This window comes from Malania oleifera, chromosome 12 (assembly GCF_029873635.1).
Source record: "Malania oleifera isolate guangnan ecotype guangnan chromosome 12, ASM2987363v1, whole genome shotgun sequence".
In the NCBI taxonomy this organism is placed as follows: domain Eukaryota; kingdom Viridiplantae; phylum Streptophyta; class Magnoliopsida; order Santalales; family Ximeniaceae; genus Malania; species Malania oleifera.
In genome coordinates, this window is record NC_080428.1 from 31,541,224 (window position 1) to 31,560,467 (window position 19,244).

The window sequence follows — 19,244 nt, forward strand, 5'->3', positions numbered from 1 at the left end:
TCCAATTTATAACAAGTTGATCCCACCAAGTAATAGCATAGACAAAAAATTCAATCACATATAATTTTACCTTCTTTGTTTCAAAATAGTTGTGGCAGTCAAATACAAAATCCATCTTCTTCTCCCACTCAAGGTATGCTTCAGGGTCAGATCTACCTTGAAATGACGAAATCTTCATCTTAATACTACCCAAGTTGTTATCTTCTCGGTTCCTAGCTTCTATAAACCACCCTCCATGTCTCTTATTACTAACAGTAGAATCCAGATCATCTTCTTCATCAAAACCAGCCCCGTAAGGATCTTCATCTTCAACCCTCATTTCCCTTAATTGAACTCTTTCCCTTCTATGCACATCAGGGCCATTTTGTGGCTGCTTCTCACATGTATTCTCCATGTAATCTATCCGTTCGTGAACCTGATCTAGTTCTAATTTCATCACAGGCCTCATCTCACTCATCATGGCCTCCATAAACACTTTCAGACTAGCCAGTTCTATAGCATCTTTGGCAACGCTCTTAGCACTATTGTGAGACATGATTCCTGCAGTGCAAAGTTAGAAAGAAAAAAAAGACCTCACAATTCTCTCCTTTACGTGTTTACACACAAGAATGTGAATCAATCTACACTCGTGTTTCATTAAAAAAAAAATACGTGACTTTTAACCCTCTAATGTTCTCACCACTCTTGCCTTTTTCCACTCGATAATTCTCTTCAAGTTCTTTTGAAACTAAACAATACTTCAAAATTTCCAGCAATAGTTCACCAAGAACTCATCAAGGAATTTTAGATTTTAAAAGTAGGAATACAAGGAACACGGCTGATTAGATTTTCGAAAGCACAAAATAGCAAAACTTCCACGAAAAAAAAAAAAATTTGATTTTGGGGTGAGGTGATTTTCGGGCTTATTGGAACCCAAAATGAATGAAAACAAATAAATTTTTTTTCCTTTTTTTTGTTTTTTTATGATCAGCGACTGGATTTTGATAATAACATAATAAGATTTCAAAATAAACTAGAACAAACAAAATACGAGCGGAATGGGGTAAAGGAAATTCGACGAAACTAGGGTATGTGAACTGAATTTGGAATCTATAAGAGCACAGAATAAAGAAACAAAAGAAAGGTTTCTAAGAGATAGGCACACCTGAACTAGAGCTTGGCTCTGATACCAAATGATTTGAATCTGCCCAAAAAACGAGATCTAACAAAGAAAAGGAACCCAAGATCATTCTACATTCAGAATTGAATGATAAACCTTGACCCATTGTTTATGACAAACAAGAACGTTGGTATATATGACCTCAACCCTTTGTTATTTTGAAATAAGAACCTAGGTATAAGGAAGACGCTACAAACGGTGGTGAAAAAACCATTTGATAAGTCATTGGTGAACGCCACGGGAAATCCCAATAAGTCTGTATAGTTCTTCAAAGAACCATAGAGAAAATATTGTCATAATTTATTGAATAATGATCTGCCTCTTTTCATTGCTTAGATACCTATTTAAAAGGCTAGCCATTAAAAGGAAAATTCCTGAAAAAGTTAACCTAATTAGGGCTAAAATCTGGTAAAGAAATAACTCTTACTTGTTTAAAAGGAAAAAGACAATCAGCCTTTTAATTGGCTGATCACATGCCTAAAATAGAAAAGGAAAGTGGGGAGCTTTAAATGGTTTTGTTTTCAGCCATACACACCCACAACAGTCAACAAAAATTAAAGGAAAATAAATGACATGCAAGCCTTACAATTAGAACCAAAAAGGAGTATTCTTAAACATGTCAATTTAAGCTTAGCCTTGGCCAAATTCTTCTAGAACTTGAATAATGTTGATGAATCTTTGTTACTCATATGGGTCATGCTCAATGGGCCTCCACGAATTTTCTTGAGTCCATGCTTATTGAATTAGTCCATTGAGTACAACTTTAAACTTCCTTGCTCGTGCTCTCGTAACCAGCCCAATTAGGACTTGAACTAGTTCCTTTCAAGTTGGGCTATGATTTGCATCAGCCATGGTTTAAGTCCAGCCCACGGGCCACACAATCCAATCATGCTTCATTAATTCATGATTATAGTTATCCATCTTGGGAAGATTTCACAGTTATATAAATAAATGTATATAGTTTTACAAAGAATAGGAACTATCTATTACAGTTAAAAGTATGTTCAATAGAAAACTTATTTTAAAAGGCATTGGTGTGAGTTATGATATGTTTTACATTGAAATGTTATCATAGTTATAGTTAGATTAATAATTAAGTTATTAAAGTAAAACTCATTTGCCACACATTGGTTGTAACTTATTCCGTCTTACTGAGAGGTGTCTCACCCCATAATTCCAAACATTTCAAGTGATCTAGATAGGCGTGCAGAGCGAGCTCCGAGATGGAGGGGACTTTAGTACTGCCCTCACTGAAGGGTAAGTGTTGTATTAGGAGATGTATTTTGAGTAGTCCCTATGAGTTTTGTGGATTTTTTGGGAGATGTATATGTATATTTTGGGAAATACTAAAACTCTGGTATTGTAAATAAGGTTAATGTACTTTTATGTTTTCCACTGCATAGGTGGTATGTTTTGTGAACAAGTATCCTCAGTACCACTTGAGGTCTAAGACATTATAGTGGATATTATTATAGGTATCAAAGTAATATTATATTGTTATAGGATATATATACATACATATATATTGGTAATAATTTTGGGGTCGTTACAAGTTTGGTATCAAAGCCTAGGTTGCTACGTTCTGTAGACTTTAATGCACATCGGAAAACAATACTAGAGTGTAGGAATTGATTTTGATGAGGATAGGAAGAGAATGGAATAGGATTTTGGTAAAGTCAATGTGAGGATTAATATGAGAATTTAGGGTTTTGTCTCGCAATTTGGAGATAGAAAATTTGGGGTGGTTTCTATGATTTTCTTGGGGTGACTATTTCAGGAAAGCCATCATAAACTATCATCAGTTTTGTTTCCGAATGGTAAGATTGAGCCTTAAATTAGAAGATGGATGGTATGAGGATATGTTATGATTCTTAGTTAGATTAATGTGAGAATTGTGTTATGAAGTTAGGATTCTCAAATTATTCTTGTGGTATTGCAAGATGGACCCTGAAAATAGCAATGCACACGTCGGTGGTGGTAGTGATGCAGGGCCTTCCAGTATGGGTAGCAGTAACTCTGACCAGGTGCTACGGAGTGTAGCACAACAAGTTATAGCGGAAATTGCTCGAAACAGCAAAGAACAGGGCTTCCCACTAGCTAATTAGGGCTACACGATCCAACAGTTCACTGACATGAATCCTCAAGTGTTTTCAAGGGGACCCGACCCTGCGGTTACTGAAAACTATATGTAGGAAATAGAGAAAATATCGATGGTGTTACACTGTAATGATGATCAGAGGCTCCTTTATGCCATGTACAGGTTGACGGGTGAGGTTGAGAGGTGGTAGACAACTATGAGACTATTGGAGGAACATAGACCTGTTCCAGTAGCCATGACCTAGAACCGTCTCAATGAGGTGTTCTTCGACTGATATTTCCTTGCCACTATTAGAGAAGTTAAGGAAGAGGACTTCTTGAATTTGACACAAGGGCATCTGAAGGTCCAGTAATGCGTGGCGAAGTTTATTGAGCTGTTGCGCTTTGCCTCATACATTGTCCCATATGAGGCTAAGAAGACAAGAAAATTTGAGGAAAGGTTGAGGCAAGAAATCTATGAATAGGTGGCAGTTCTGAAGGAGAAAGACTTCTCAAAATTGGTCGACAGAGCCGCTATAGCAAAGGCAAGCAGGCAGAGGGGTATTAGGATACAAAGCTAAAGAAAGAGGCCCACGCGTCATGGGTTTTAGGAAGGTACTAGCCGGGGCCTATGGAGGGGAGATTGGTATGGTAGAGGTTAGAGGCAGCTGATGGAAAATCGTGGATATTAGAGTAAGCAGACTTGTCTTATCTGCCCTAGATGTGGCAGCAGACATATAAGAGAATGTCGTGTGGGAGAGAATGTTTGCTATCGATGTGGATAGCCTGGATATATTGAAAGAAATTTCTGAGCAAAAATAGTGAATTTACTAGTTCCTAGACCATTCCAGGGAAATAATCAGGCACCCTGGGGAAGCTAGCAGAGGAACGCTGCCTCGGTGAGGGTCTATGCATTGACGCTGGGAGACGCTGAGGCTGCAGGTGATGTTGTGACAAGTACTATTACTATTTTATCATATAAAACTATTGTTTTATTTCACTCATGGGCCACACACTTTTTTGTATCATTGGGGTATACGAAGTTATGTGGGGTAGAAGTACAATTGCTAGATACTGAACTATCAGTAGCCACATCGATGGGATCAATAGTAAGGTGTAGAAGGGTGCTTAAAGGTTATCCAGTGGGCATTTAGGGAAGAGTATTACCAGTTGATATTGTGGTATTAGATATGTAGGGGTTTCATATGATTTTGGGTATGGATTGGCTAGCAACTAACTATGCTAATATTGATTGTCATAAAAAAGAGGTGATATTTTGGCCTTCAGGAGAGCAGGAATTCAGATTCATGGGGTCTTGTGTGAACACCTCACCACAGTTGGTGTCAGCTATTCAAGCGATAAGACTACTCTACAACGGTTTCCAGGGGTACATAGTTTGTATAAAGGAAATTCCAGAGGGTGAATTGAAACTTGCTGATATTCTAGTAGTCAGAGAATTTTTAGATATTTTTCTAGAGGAGTTATCTAGTTTATCACCTGATCGCAAAATAGAGTTTGTGGTTGATTTACTTCCAGGGAAAACATTGATTTCTAAAGCTCCTTATAGAATGGTCCCATTAGAGTTGAGAGAGTTAAAAGACTAGTTGAAAGAATTATTAAACAAAGGGTTTATCAAGCCTAGTGTGTCGCCCTAGGGAGTGCTAGTTTTATTTGTAAAGAAGAAAGACGAAACGATGAGGATGTGTATCAACTATAGAGAAATAAATAAAGTGACAATTAAGAATAAGTATCCTCTACCCCGTATAGATGATCTGTTCGATCAGCTCCAGGGAACCCAGGTCCACTCTAAGATTGATCTTCGGTCAGAATATCATCAGGAAAAAATTCAAGTAGAGGATGTTTCAAAGACAAATTTTTGAACTAGGTATGACCACTATGAGTTTTTGGTTATGCCCTTTGGATTGACTAATGCACCAGCAGTTTTTATGGATCTAATGAACAGTGTTGGAATTGGTGTATTCCTAAGAGGGGGTGAATTGGGTATTTAAAACTTCCTCCTAGGTTTAGTCCAAAGTTCAAAAAAAGTATTACACAAACCTAGGGTCTTTCTATAAATTCATAAACTCAATCAATCTCAATAGTAAGACATAAACATTTAAGTGCTGACATTTAAATTATAGAAATTAAAAGCACGCACAAGAAATGTTATTAGGGTTTGACCAAAACTGCCTATGTCCTCGCCTCAAGCTCACAAGCAAGAGGATTCCATTAAGGGCTCACTTCAAGGGTGGAGCAGCACTGTATACAACCAGGTCAATTAATGGGGCTGACCTCAACCTACAACTACACCTTGTCAAGATGGTGGACCCAGCTTGCCTAACCAAGTTTAAGCCAATCCGGGACTATTCGACAGGGCTAGTCTCCCTCTTTAGGCCCACGCCTGGAATACAACAAATAATAAACTTTGTGTACAAACAAATATACTTCTTACACTAAACAGATATGTACCAATATGCTCAACCAAATAATGCACTCACATATGATAGTATATTAAGTTCAAGTGAGATTTTGTTAACCAATGTGTTAACTCTTAACAGAATGTATATCAATGTGTGTATATGAGAGTGTGGCTTTTGATGTCAATGCAATATGCTTGTAATGTGATTAAGCACAAGCTCTCGATCACCCTAACAAAATATCACAATAATGTTTTTCAAATGTAAAGCACAAAAGATAATAGGGTTTAAGCTTACTAAAGATATTAATGTGAAAGCACAAAGCAAGCTTATGAATCTTGCAATGAGGATGCAAGATCTTAAGCCAAGTAATAGGTTTTCCCAATCAAATATTTATGAATGAAATATTATGGGAAAAACCTTAAGTAACTCTCCAAAAATCAATGCACAATCAAATATGAATAAGGGTGAGTGCGATCTTGTATAATGAGTATGTAAAAACAATCTCAGTCAAAATAAATGACTAATGAATATAAGGAGTGGATTTTGGAAATGGATTTGGAGAGATATGGGAGTATAATTATTTTTGGCCAAAAATATTTTCAGAGAAATTTGGCTAATCTTGAAACCCTAAGTCACCTCTTAATTTTGCAAATGAAGCCCTATATAAAGAGTTGGGAAAAATTATAACCGTTGGGGATACGCTAGGTATTTTGAAAAAATATTAAGTGAGTTTATTTAAAAATAACCCATTTTAAACTCAGTAAAATTTTGACAACTCGAGAAGATCGGTTGACCATTTTTAAGGTTCGGTCGACCATCTCACTAAGTTCGGTCAAGTAAGGGATTTTTGAACTACAGGTTTGGTCGATTGTCAAAAGGCAATTCTAAACCCTCCAAGGTTTGGTTGACCAGGCTCAGTTTGGTTGACCGAACTTCATATACTTCGGTCGACTATGTCCTTTTGAACCTAGAGGTTCGATCGACCAAACTTCATATACTTCCCATGTGTCTGTTCGGTCAATGAGGGGGGCATTGGTATACATTTTATGGTTGGTTGACCAATAGGTCGATGAATGTTTGGGTTGTCAACCGAGCAAAGTCAACAATTGACTTCAACCCGGTTCGGTCGACCAAGGCATTTACACTGCCAAGGTTCAGTCGACCGAAACTATTCAAAAATCTTTTTTGGCCCCAAAAAAAAATTCAAGTTAAATCCCTATTAATGTAAAATATTAACCTTATTGCTTGGGGGGGGGGATTCCTATTGTCATTCTATGGTCTTTGAGCTTTTTAATTTGTCCCAAAAATCGTGCGTCGGTCGACCGAAGGGTGATCCCTAAGGTCCATCTATGGTCTTGAGCTTATAGTCCCTACTATGTATGACATGCATTAATTATTACAGATAGATAGATTATTATTATAGACCCGAATGATAAATATAAAAATACAACTTAAAATAAACGAAAACTTCATGCTTTGCTCCTCTGCAATTTCATGGAATGCGTCAAAATATGTGCTCCTTTAATTGCTTCTCGACTTCCATTTCTCATCTATCATCTGTGCTTTAGAAAGTAGACTTGTTCATACACTAAGCACACAGATGAGATACTGTGGTTTGTCATAATCAAAATAGGAGACAGACTCAAAAAGTCAACAAACAGGGTATTTTATCAATAGTTGGACCAATTTGTTGTGGTTTCATTGATGATATTCTGGCCTATTCGAAAAGTTTTAAAGAGCATAAAATTCATCTGAGGATGGTGCTACAGGTATTGAGAGAAAAGAAGTTGTATGCTAAGTTTAAGAAATGTGAATTCTAGCTTAGGGAAGTTACATTCCTTGGACATGTGGTCTCCGAGGATGGTATTTCGGTAGATTCGAGTATGATAGAATCGGTGGTGAATTGGATGAGATCGAGGAATGTTCAAGAGATCCAAAGTTTCTTGGGTCTGGCAGGATACTACCGGCATATCGATTGGGGGCCTCTCCAGTCTTATTCTTCCGATTAACTTTTATTAATTTTTTTATGATAATCGTCGTCTCTTTGAAATAAAAAACAAAAACTGTAATATTGAAGATTATAAATACAATTAAAACCACTAGATAAAACTTTTATATTTTCAGACTTCATCTTTTTGTAAAGGGTTTTTTCCAAATTATCAGGTCCTCTAACATAACTCATGAGGAAAAGTGTGAAGTTCGAGTGGACCGAAAAATGTGAGCGGAGCTTTTAGGAGGTGAAGCAATGACTCGACACCGCACCAATTTTGACCATCCCATTACGGGATGGAGATTTTGTGATCTTCAGTGATACATCTCTAAGAGAACTTGGGTGTGTATTGATGTAGCAAGGAAAAGTTGTGGCATACACTTCTCGGCAACTCAAGGAATATGAAAAGAATTATCCAACACATGATTTAGAGTTGGCTATAGTGGTATACGCCTTAAAGATCTGGAGGCATTATCTGTATGGTGGCAAGTGTGAGATCTTTACAAATCACAAAAGCTTGAAATATTTCTTCTCACAGAAAGAGTTGAATATGAGGCATAGGATATGGTTGGAGTTAATTAAATATTAGGACTGTACCATTAGCCACCACCTAGGGAAAGCAAATGTGATAGTTAATGCCTTGAGTTGAAAATCAAGGAAAGCCTCTATATCAACAGGGGTGATGCAACATTAGATTAGAATGGATTTGGAAAGGCTTGGGGTAGAGCTGGTAAAGGGAGATCACCATGAAATTATTGCTAGTCTGGTACTTCAGCCGACTTTGTTGAAGAAAATTAAAACTGCTCAGATGCAAGACGCAGAATTAGTAAAGATCATATATAGAGTATAGAGTGGATAGGGGGTTGATTTTAATATTTTTGATGACAATGCTCTGAGGTTTTGTATGAGACTGTGCGTACCTACATATGCTGATATTAAAAGAACCATCTTAGAGGAGGCACATCGATCCTTGTATACAGTGCACCAAGGAAGCACTAAAATGTACAGGGATCTTTAGGATTCCTTTTGGTGGAGCAATATGAAGAAAGAGATAGTTGAGTACATATAACAGTGTTTGACGTGCTATCAGGTTGAAGCTGAATACTAAAGATCGATAAGACAATTGTAGCCACTCCCATTCCTGAGTGGAAGTGGGGATATATTTCTATGGATTTTGTTACAGGGTTACCGCCTGTATTGCATGGATAAGACGCCATCTGGGTGGTCATGGAATGATTAACGAAGACTGCCCACTTCCTTCCCATCAGAGTTAGCTACTCCTTAAGTAGATTGGTAGAGTTGTACATATAGGAGATAATTAGACTACATGGTGTGTCAGTGTCCATTGTATCGAATAGAGACCCACGATTCACATCGTAGTTTTGGAGGAGTTTGCAAGGGGCCATGGGTTCCTAGTTGACGTTCAACACAACATTTTATCCTCAGACAGATGGTCAGATAAAGAGGATGATACAGACACTGGAGGATATGTTGCAAGTCTGTGTATTAGATTTTGGTGGTAGGTGGATCCAGTACATGCCACTAGTCAAATTTGCTTATAATAATAGCTACCAGGCCAGCATTGGGATGGTACATATGAGGCATTATATGGTAGGAGGTGCCGATCCATGTTATATTGGGATGAAACTAGTGAGAGACCGGTTTTGGGGCCAGATATGGTTTAGCAAACTTCAGAGAAAATCAAATTCATCAGAGATAGAATCTAAACAGCTCAAAGTCGGCAAAAAAGTTATGTAGATACTCTCTGCCGAGAGTTGGAATTTGGGGCAGGAGATCATGTATTTTTGAAAGTTGTACCAACGAAAAGGATGATGAGGTTTAGAAGGAAGGGTAAGTTAACAGAAAGCTTATTTTAAAAGGCATTGGTGTGAGTTATGATATGTTTTACATTAAACTGTTATTATAGTTACAGTTAAATTAATAATTACGTTATTCAAGTAGAACTCATTTGCCACACACTGGTTGTAACTTATTCCGTCTTACTGAGAGGTGTTTCACCCCAGAATTCCAAACATTTCAGGTGATCTAGATAGGCGTGCAGAGCGAGCTCCGAGATAGAGGGGACTTTAGCACTGCCCTCGCTGAAGGGTTAGTATTGTATTAGGAGATATATTTTGAGTAATCCCTAAGAGTTTTTGTGTATTTTTTGGGAGATGTATATGTATGTTTTGGGAAATACTAAAACTTTGGTATTGTAAATAAGGTTAATGTATTTTTATGTTTTTCGCTGCATAAGTGGTATGTTTTGTGAACAAGTATCCTCGGTACAACTTGAGGTCTGAGACGTTATAGTGGATATTATTATAGGTATCAAAATAATATTATATTGTTACATGATATATATATATATATATGTATATATATGTATATAAAATGGTAATAATTTTGGGGTCGTTACAATAAATAATAAGAAATTTGGTTTATTTCCTAAATTGTTTCCATTAGACCAACTTCTTCAAAACTAATCATGCACGTCAACATTTTGAGTTATAGAAAATTATTCACTTTGAGTGATTTTGAAAAAATATTTTTACAACTTAATGTTTGGACAAACAAAATTTAATATAGTTTCTTTACTATGTACCTAGTCCTAGATATAGTGATACTTGATGTTGATATGCTTGGTTTTACCATGAAAAACTAGATTCCTAGTAGTAAATATATTATCACAAAAAATATCTATAGGTCTATCTTGATGATGATGTACTATATCAAGTATCCCCGCAACCAAAGTGATTAAGTAGCACTACTAGTAGCTACAATACACTTAGCCTTAGCTATAGAAAAACAAACTACATGTTGTTTTTAAGAGAAAATTATGAAACAAAGACGAAAAGCATAACTCAAAGTATTCGTTTAGGTTTCAGTGTTTGTAGCCCAATCACTATTTGCATGACCAACAAGCTCACTTTGTTAACACATGAATAAAAATATTCCAAAAGATTGTGTACCTTTATCATAACTTGAATACGGTTAGTCATCTTTATATATGACTTATATGAAAATGGAAACTTCATGTATATGCTAATAAAACCAACTGCATAAATGATATTCGGTCTATTAAAAGTTTAAGTATTGAAAACTACCCACTAATATTTTGAAATCGGTAGCATAAACTAAGTTACTAGGACCGTCTTTCATAAGCTTTAATCTATCTTGAATTGGAATCGATTTTTTCCTTGGGAAATAAATTTGTTGTCATCGGTCTTAACAACTTCAATACTAAGAAGATCATCAAACCTATATCTATCATCTCAAAATGATGAATCATGACCTCCTTAAAATATTCAATTTGTATTATCACTAGTAAAAATTAATCATCAACATATAAGCAAACAATAAGAATACCACTCTGCAAATTAAATTTAATATATAAAGTATGATCATGGAGGTATTTTTGAGATCCATGATCTAAGAAATAGTAGTCAATTTGTGTATACCATGTGTCAAGAGCTTCTTCAATCTGTACAAAACCCTAATAAGCTTGCAAGCTTTATCCACATAACCTTTTTTCATATAACCTACAGGTTGCTTAAAGTATACTTTCTCTTCAAGAATACCATTCAAAAATGCAGATTTTTCCTTCTTGTAATTCAACTTTCATCATTAATAAAAGTTATTTTCTTGCATCATTCATGTAACTTTACTTTTTTGTACAACTATTGCTTTTGTACCTTTTATGGTTAAATAACTTCTATGTTCAACTGATTTTGGGTTCGCATCTTCTTATAGGTGTCTAACCCTTTAACTCCTTTTATCAGGTTGATGTCTTATGGGCATTTTTTTAATAATCTAACTCTTGATACCAAGCTTATGAGATTTTTTCAGATTTTTACTCCTAATACCAGGCTTATAGCCTTTAGGTTGTTGATACCAAGCTCATAAAATATCATGTGTTTGACCCTTGAGGATTCTTGAAAAATTTGTCTTGAACTTTAACTGCCATGTTCATGCCTTTGCAATGCTTGATTCTGATGGAAATTCATGTCTTTGCACAATTGATGATCTTTTGAAGAGAGTCTATTAGAATCTTATTTTCTTATCTTGCACTACTACCTTGATTTGCTTTCGAAACTACTTGATTCAATCATTATCCTCAACTCCTTTGTCTAGGCCCTTAAATTTGCAACCTAGTTTATTTCATTATATATTTTATAAGAATTTTTATTTTATTTTATTAGAAATGAATGAGTATAGAGATGACAAGGCAATTCAATGAGATGTAACTAAAGAGATTATGCATAAATAATAAGCTCATATTATTAAATAAGAAAATATGTATACATGCATCATCACTTTCATTGCCACAAGCAAAACTCTCAAGAGGTGTGCTACTAACTAATGCTAATATCAAAGGAGAATATTGTAAATCAAAAACAAAGAACTATAACTTGATTCCCTGCTCCCCTCTCAACATCTTGATTTTCCAATGTGGAAAAAGAAAGAGATTGATTGGTCCAATTATGTGCCTAGCTTCTTAGGCTTGAGGAGGTCCACACAAGTGCTTCATCCCATGGGGTTGCTCGACTTTGAAAATAAGGAGACTATTGTCAAACAACTCCTGAATCCTATACTTTAGAAGGATACTGTTGGCCCAAAAGTTGAGTCTAGAGGGAGGGTGAATGGATTTTTTTGTGTGCATATTTTAACTTTTTGCTACAAACTAAGAAACTTGGAAAGATACAAATGATTATATCACAATATAAAGAATACAATTCATGAAAAAAACATAAATTAAAGGGTAGGCAAGAGTGCCTCGAGACACACTTAAGGATTCTCAATCCACTATCAACCTTATATCACCGGCGGAGAAGCCTTTACACAGGGGAACAAATCCCTTTCACTCACCCAAAGCCTTTCAACAAGACTCACCAAGAACCCTTGCCATTCTATTCACCAAAAACCTTCTCATAGGAACCAATCCCTATTGCTCACAAAGAGCCCAAACAAAGGAACCAATCCCTTTAACACTTGGTTCACAAAGAACCCTTACAAGATGAAAATGAATTACAAACAAATCTCCTTGAATGAACATATATTTGATACAATACAAATTCCTAATCTCTCAAGTAATGAATCACAGCAAGATTACAGAGCAATATAGAGATAAAGCACAAGAATGAAGAACTAAGATGTGGTGTGCTTGGAAATGATAATCACTAAATGTTAATCACTAAGATCAATCTTTAAACAAGTCTTTGGACTTGTATTTATAGGCAAATAAGGTTACTAGTCATTTCATGGTTGTTGGCTTAGTAAAATGATTCAATATTTTGAATACTAATAATTTATAGTCGTTGGGCGTAGGATCCTGACGCAAACCATCGATAGATTCCCCTAAACTATTGATGGTTTGCTCAAATCGTGGATGATTTCCTCTAGGCCAAAATTTAATTAACTCTCTGCTTGAAACCGTTGATGTACCTGGGTCAAATCGTCAACGGTTTACCCTGTTCCTTCATAAACTTGTTTTTAAGGTGCATGAATGAGGTTTAAACCCAATCAAGACCAAGTCTTTAAAAGATTATAATACTAAGATGATTTAAAACTTGTCCTATATTAAATACATTGGAGTATAGGATATTTTTTTCAAACTCTTTGTTTTATTTTTGAAACCATGAGTATTAAACTTTTGGCTTAGTTAAATCCTATATACTCTTATGAACTAGTAAGCACATGCAATTTTCTTAACTCTTGTATAATGAACATGTGTAAAATAGAACTACAAGAGTTACAACAAATACTACCTTAAACACTCCCTATTACATATGATTCTACATTAGCTTCCATTGGTATGTTATTGAGATCTCTCGAGTTAGTGTCCTATTGATCTTTTCCTATTTGAGTGTCCACTCGATCTTTACCTATGAAAATGTTCTCTTGATCTTTGCACAAAATGCCGTATTTGTGTAATTTCGTCGTTTATACCTGCCACAACTTAGTATGCAAAGATTATTTTAACTTAGAACTACTAATGGGTTATTATCATCAAAATACGACAATTAGGATCATGTAACAACTCAGGAAAAAAATCTCCCCCTTTTTTATGATGACAAACCATTGGTGTTCTAATAGGATATAATTGTAAGCTCTCCCTTAATTTATGCATATTTTTGAGTAAGATTAAAATTTTCTCCCCCCCCCTACTATATGCTTATAATGCATAATTAAAATATTGTACTAGATATTTTATATTTATTGGAGCTATATCATACAATTATACAAACTAGAAAGTTCATCTTATATTAAGACAAATTAACAAATAAACTAAACTTTCACTAATATAGATTAAATAACAAATCTGAACTTTCATTTATAATCATTTTAAGCAACACTACAAATTTGTAGTTAATACACCCACCTATAGCACCCAACCTACAACACCAACTTATTTCTCCCCCTTTGATCATCATCAAAAGGAAATGAACTATTCTTTTGGCTTAAAATGTTTCAAAATGAGTTAGGGGTTGGATGGTACATAGTACTAATGTTGTTATGATTAATTTCCCTAAGACTCAATATTTATGCAAGAAATATGTTGACTATGCATATTCATAACTTTTAACATAATATGTTCTTATGACTAGGGAGGACATCTCTTTTCTATAAAAGGGGGGTTACTTGGGCATGATTTTGAGAATTTAATCAAAAGGAGATGACCTAGGTTGTTCATCTAAGAAATACAAGGTTTTTCAATTGTCACCCATAAATTTATTCCTAGAGAACAAGCTTGAATAAAGAGTTTGTGAGGGTGTGCATGCTACTTTATCCCATAAACTATAACCAATACTTTTAAAATAAACCAATCAACAAGAATATATATAGTTAAAAGATCATATTGGTTTTAACATTTGAACTTATCAATATTGGCTTGATTCTCTAAAGTCCCTAGCACAGTAGTCAAACATTTATTACATGTAGACTGGGATTTTACACTTTGAGTGCTATCCACAAAAATTATGACAAGTGTCTCTAATTAGTACTATATATGTGCACTTAGTCATTACTATCTCTTTTTACCTAGGTATGGTTTATCTAACATCTATTAGACAACTAATCCTAGGTTATAAGGAGCCAATAGTCTAAAATTTAGGTAATTTGTTTTGGTACCCATTCTTTTTTGGGTCCCAAAGGGTTGGTCTTCTTAACTACCCATTCTAGCTTTCTTTTTTTGCCTCTAGCACCTCTAAATGGGCAAGTGAAATGGATGTGATCTTTCATTTCACAATGCAGACAAGTCATGTTTGTAAGTGAAGGATTTGATTTATTTGCCCTATTTAATGAGACACTAAAATGAACATGGGAATTATAAGAGGAATTATGACCCAAACCTTTTTTGCAAAGAATATTTCTTTGGGTTCCTAAGAGTTTATTGAAGTTTTCTTTTCCTCTTGTGAGTTTATAAATGATTTTCCCCTAATCTTTATTTTTCTTTTTTAACAGGATATTTTCTTTTAAGGTATTTTCAATTTGATTTTTTAAATCTTCAGCATATGTAATAAGCTCCTCATTTTTCTTCTTAAAGCAACTATTTTCTTCTTTTAAGATGGAATAGAGACAAGGTTTCTTTTGTTTCCATTATGACAAATTTTCTTCCAAATTTTTTTTCCTTCTTTTGATTACAACTAATTCTTCAAATAATTTAGTACACGTGATCTCTAATTCATCACACGCAAGTTTATCATCATCAAAACTTACTTTCTCCTGTTAGTTAGCCATAAAGCAAAAAAGTTACTTCTTCCTCTACTTCATCATTAGTGGAAAGTCCATCGATTTCATCCTAAGTAGTGGCGTTCATGGCATTATAATCTTCTTGTCAAAATTTCCCTTTATTTTAGTTCAAGGGACAATTCGTTATTATATGCCCAACCTTCTTGCAGTTGTAGCACCAAATGCTATCATTTTTGCTTGTTTCCTCTCTTCCATTTTGCTTACTAAACTATCATCTTTTTACTAGAATTTTTCTAAATTTTCTTATGAGTGATTTTATATCATCCTTAATATCCTCATCTTCTTCTAGCATTTCTTTGTATTTTGAACTACTTGATTTTAATGCAATACCTATATCCTTCCTAGGCTTCTTAGGATCCAAAGTCATGTTTTTCTTAATTTCATAGGTCATAAGTGACCCAATTAACTCATCAAGTAAGACTCTAGTTAGATCCTTTGCTTCTTCAATGGTGGTTGATTTAGCATGCCATGACTTGGGTAAAGATCAGAGAACTTTTTGTACATTAATTTATCCTCCAGATAATAAGTTCTACCAAGTGCTTTTAATCCATTTGTGATGTGTGTGAACTGAGTGAACATGGATGTGATTGATTCTCCTTCATCCATTCTAAACATTTCATATTCTTTAACTAACATGTGAACTTTTTACTTCTTAACTTGAGGCGTACCTTCATAACCTTGAGCTTCTCCCATATTTCTTTTGTGGTTATTGTACTCTTCATCACTTAGTGCATGATGTGTTCCTAAAATATTCTTATTTAGGCCCCCATTTACCTATGTGATGTCTTTGTTTTACTCCTTAATTATCACATCTTATCATTATTTGGAGTTCCACGTGGTATGTTTCATGTTTCAAGAAATCAGAGCTTAAATCAATGAGTTAAGTAGTGCAAGAAGTCAATGTAACAATGTGGAAGCACAAGGCTCAACCAAGTGCTCGACTAGGTCTCGAAGGCCTAGATTTAACTGCAGCAAAATGACCTCGATCGACCATGTGGTGTGATGAAGCAATCACAAGGGGCGACCAGGTCTAGCCAGAAGACTCCAGAGTACTAATTAAATAAAGACTTTACAGAATGCTTCGACCAGGGCGCAACTAGAAGACTTTGGACATGCGACTTGGTTGACGATGCCATCAACTGAACAAAGAAGTAATTGAAGATCTTCTAGAATATGTCGACTAGGGCACGACGAGGAGAACTAGGAGTGTGACCAAGTCGACTTCTATCGAGTTTAGAAATATGTTGTATGAGATTTTTGGCGAATGTTTCTTGATTTGAATTTCTGTGTGTGTAAACCCTAAGGGGTATAAAATCAAACTTCGAAGAGATGATTAGGGGTAATTGATAGGCCGATTAGCTTAGTTCTTTTATGTTAGATAGTTTTAATCGTCAATTTTCGTTGCCTTGTTTATTTTCGAATTGAAAGTTCAATTGTATTTCATTCTTGCTTTGTTTCAATTTTGAATATCAATAAAAGTTATGCTTTCAATTGCATTTTTTATTACTTTGTCTTCATGGTTGATTTCATGCACGATGAGTAGCTAATCCATTCGATTCTATGGTTGTGATAAAACCCTAGGATAGAATAGCATAGCTAGGACTTAGTCAATTGTGCATAATGGGGTACGATTTTTAGAGAGGAATCCGTGTTCGCTAGATATGGTATACCCCATTCTCCCGATTGTGCTTTGGACGATTGGTGTGAATCTAGCTATGCTATGCTACTCAAGCGAGTTACTTGACCATTGAAACCCTAGTATGGACAATTGACCAAACCTAGTTATTGTGTGTTAAAAGCTTAGGGTGAATTTGTAACCGGGGAACTGCTTTTCCATAAGTGCTTTAATTCAACTTTCATTGCTTTCTTAGTTTAAATTGAAAACCAAAATTCAATCTTTTATTTTTGTTCTAGCTTAGTAATTTAGATTAATTTGGTGATTTGCTGCATTGTAGTCCTTGAGGATCGACACCCAACTTACTCACTGTTCTACTGAACTTGGGACTAGTTAAGTTTATAAATTTTATCTTTGGTAGTTATAGACCCAAGCCTTGGCGAACCTACCAAATTTTTTGTGCCATTACCGGGGACTCAAATACGGTAGTGAACCGAAATTAGTGTAATTTACTTCATGATTTTTATTTTCTTTATATTTTCTTTGTTTTTTATTTTTGTATGTTATTTGAAGTCGTAATATTCTGAGCTAAATTATTGAATTTAGAGCTTGAGATCTCTAGAGAATTAGTGCCTATAGACCCTAAGATTGAAAGGTACTATAGGTCAGTTAGGAAATCCACTTCTAGTCTTGCATTAGTTGAGTGCTCTGATTATAAAGCCATGGCTGAAAGCCAACCAGTTCCAACTTTCATAATCAAAACCAAAACATGTAACCTCTCGCTCCCTATCAACTTGCGGTGGAGGAGCAACCTCTTCGGCTTTTGAGAGACTATTTCACTCCCAATGCATACACTTTGCCGTCTTGCATTTGATTCCTGGATGTTAAGGCAGCACAATTTGAAATCAAGACATCAACCATCTCGATGCTTTCCAACCTCTATGAGAATTCAACTAAAAATCCCTGTAGGCATCTTGATGAGTTTCTTGAAATTTGCTCCACCATCCATATATCCAATTTTGGTGATGATGCCATCTGTTTTAGGCTATTCATGTTCTCTCTTAAGGACAAGGCCAAGTATTGGTTGAATTCTTTAGAGCTGAACTCGGTGACCACTTGAGCCACCATGCAACACAAATTTCTCTTAAAGTACTTCCCTATTGGGAAGACTAATCAATTTAGAAAGGCCGTCACTAGTTTCTCACAAATAGACAGTGAGTAATTTTTTGAGTCTTAGGAGCATTTTAGGGACCTACTGTGTAAATTCCCACATCATCAAGTCCCTAGGAGGCAATTAGTTCAAACATTCTGTAAGGGGTTAGCTGAGCGAGATAGATCCATGTTCGATGCATCATATGGAGGTACTTTCCTTATAAGGCATACGAATGAGGCTTAGACTCTCTTTGAGAACCTCACCAAGAATTCTCAGCAACATATTGTTGTTGCTCGTAGACCTTCCTAACCTTCTTCTTCTTATTCTAAGGGAGTTTATGAGTTAGCAACCGACTATGACCTCTCACCCACTCTGCACACCATTGTTAAGAAACTTGATCAAGTCTTGTCCTTAGGACAACCACCTCAGCTGGTAGCATGTGCAGAGTTGTACACCATCTGCTTTGATCCATCTCATACCTGTTACACTTGCCCCCATAGGCCTCCCACACCTAAGTTTGTGTAGGAGGAACTTAAGGCCACCCATATTTGGTACGATATGCTGACTAATGACCCATACTCCAATAAGTACAATCCTAGGTGGAGTCAACATCCCAACTTCTCTTAGAGGCCACAAGCTCCAGGCTTTTTAGCTCCAAGACCTCACCAATCACTAAATGCTCCACCTCCTCGACCATTTCAAAATTTAAATTAGCAAAATCCTCTCATGCTTGCACCCCGTCAACCAACTTATCAACCACCGCCTCCTCAGCAACCTCAATATGATCACTCTTTTCGAGAGACAGTGATGAAAGCCCTTAAGGGTATTGAGGCTGAGCATCATGTTGATCGGCAATTACTCCATTTCCACTCTCAGTCCATAGTGAAGCTAGAGACCACCATAGGGTAACTAGCTACATTTTGAGTAGGCGGGATAAGGCTAAGTTGTCAAGTTAGCCCCTCATTAACCCAAAAGGCCAATACGAGGTAGAGAGTGAGCCAGTTGCTAGTCATTCGACATATTAAGAGCAAGCGCAATTCGTGACCACCCTTAGGAGTGGTAAGGAGGTAGATAACAAG

The 19,244-nt window shown here is 35.8% G+C and overlaps 1 non-coding gene across 1 annotated transcript; it reads right to left on the reverse strand.

The window, feature by feature from the left end:
* Positions 1 to 18,187: 18,187 nt before the first annotated feature.
* LOC131145297 (small nucleolar RNA R71) lies at positions 18,188 to 18,293 on the reverse strand. Its single transcript, XR_009134080.1, has one exon. It is a non-coding gene; the product is annotated as a small nucleolar RNA R71 (small nucleolar RNA).
* Positions 18,294 to 19,244: the final 951 nt, after the last annotated feature.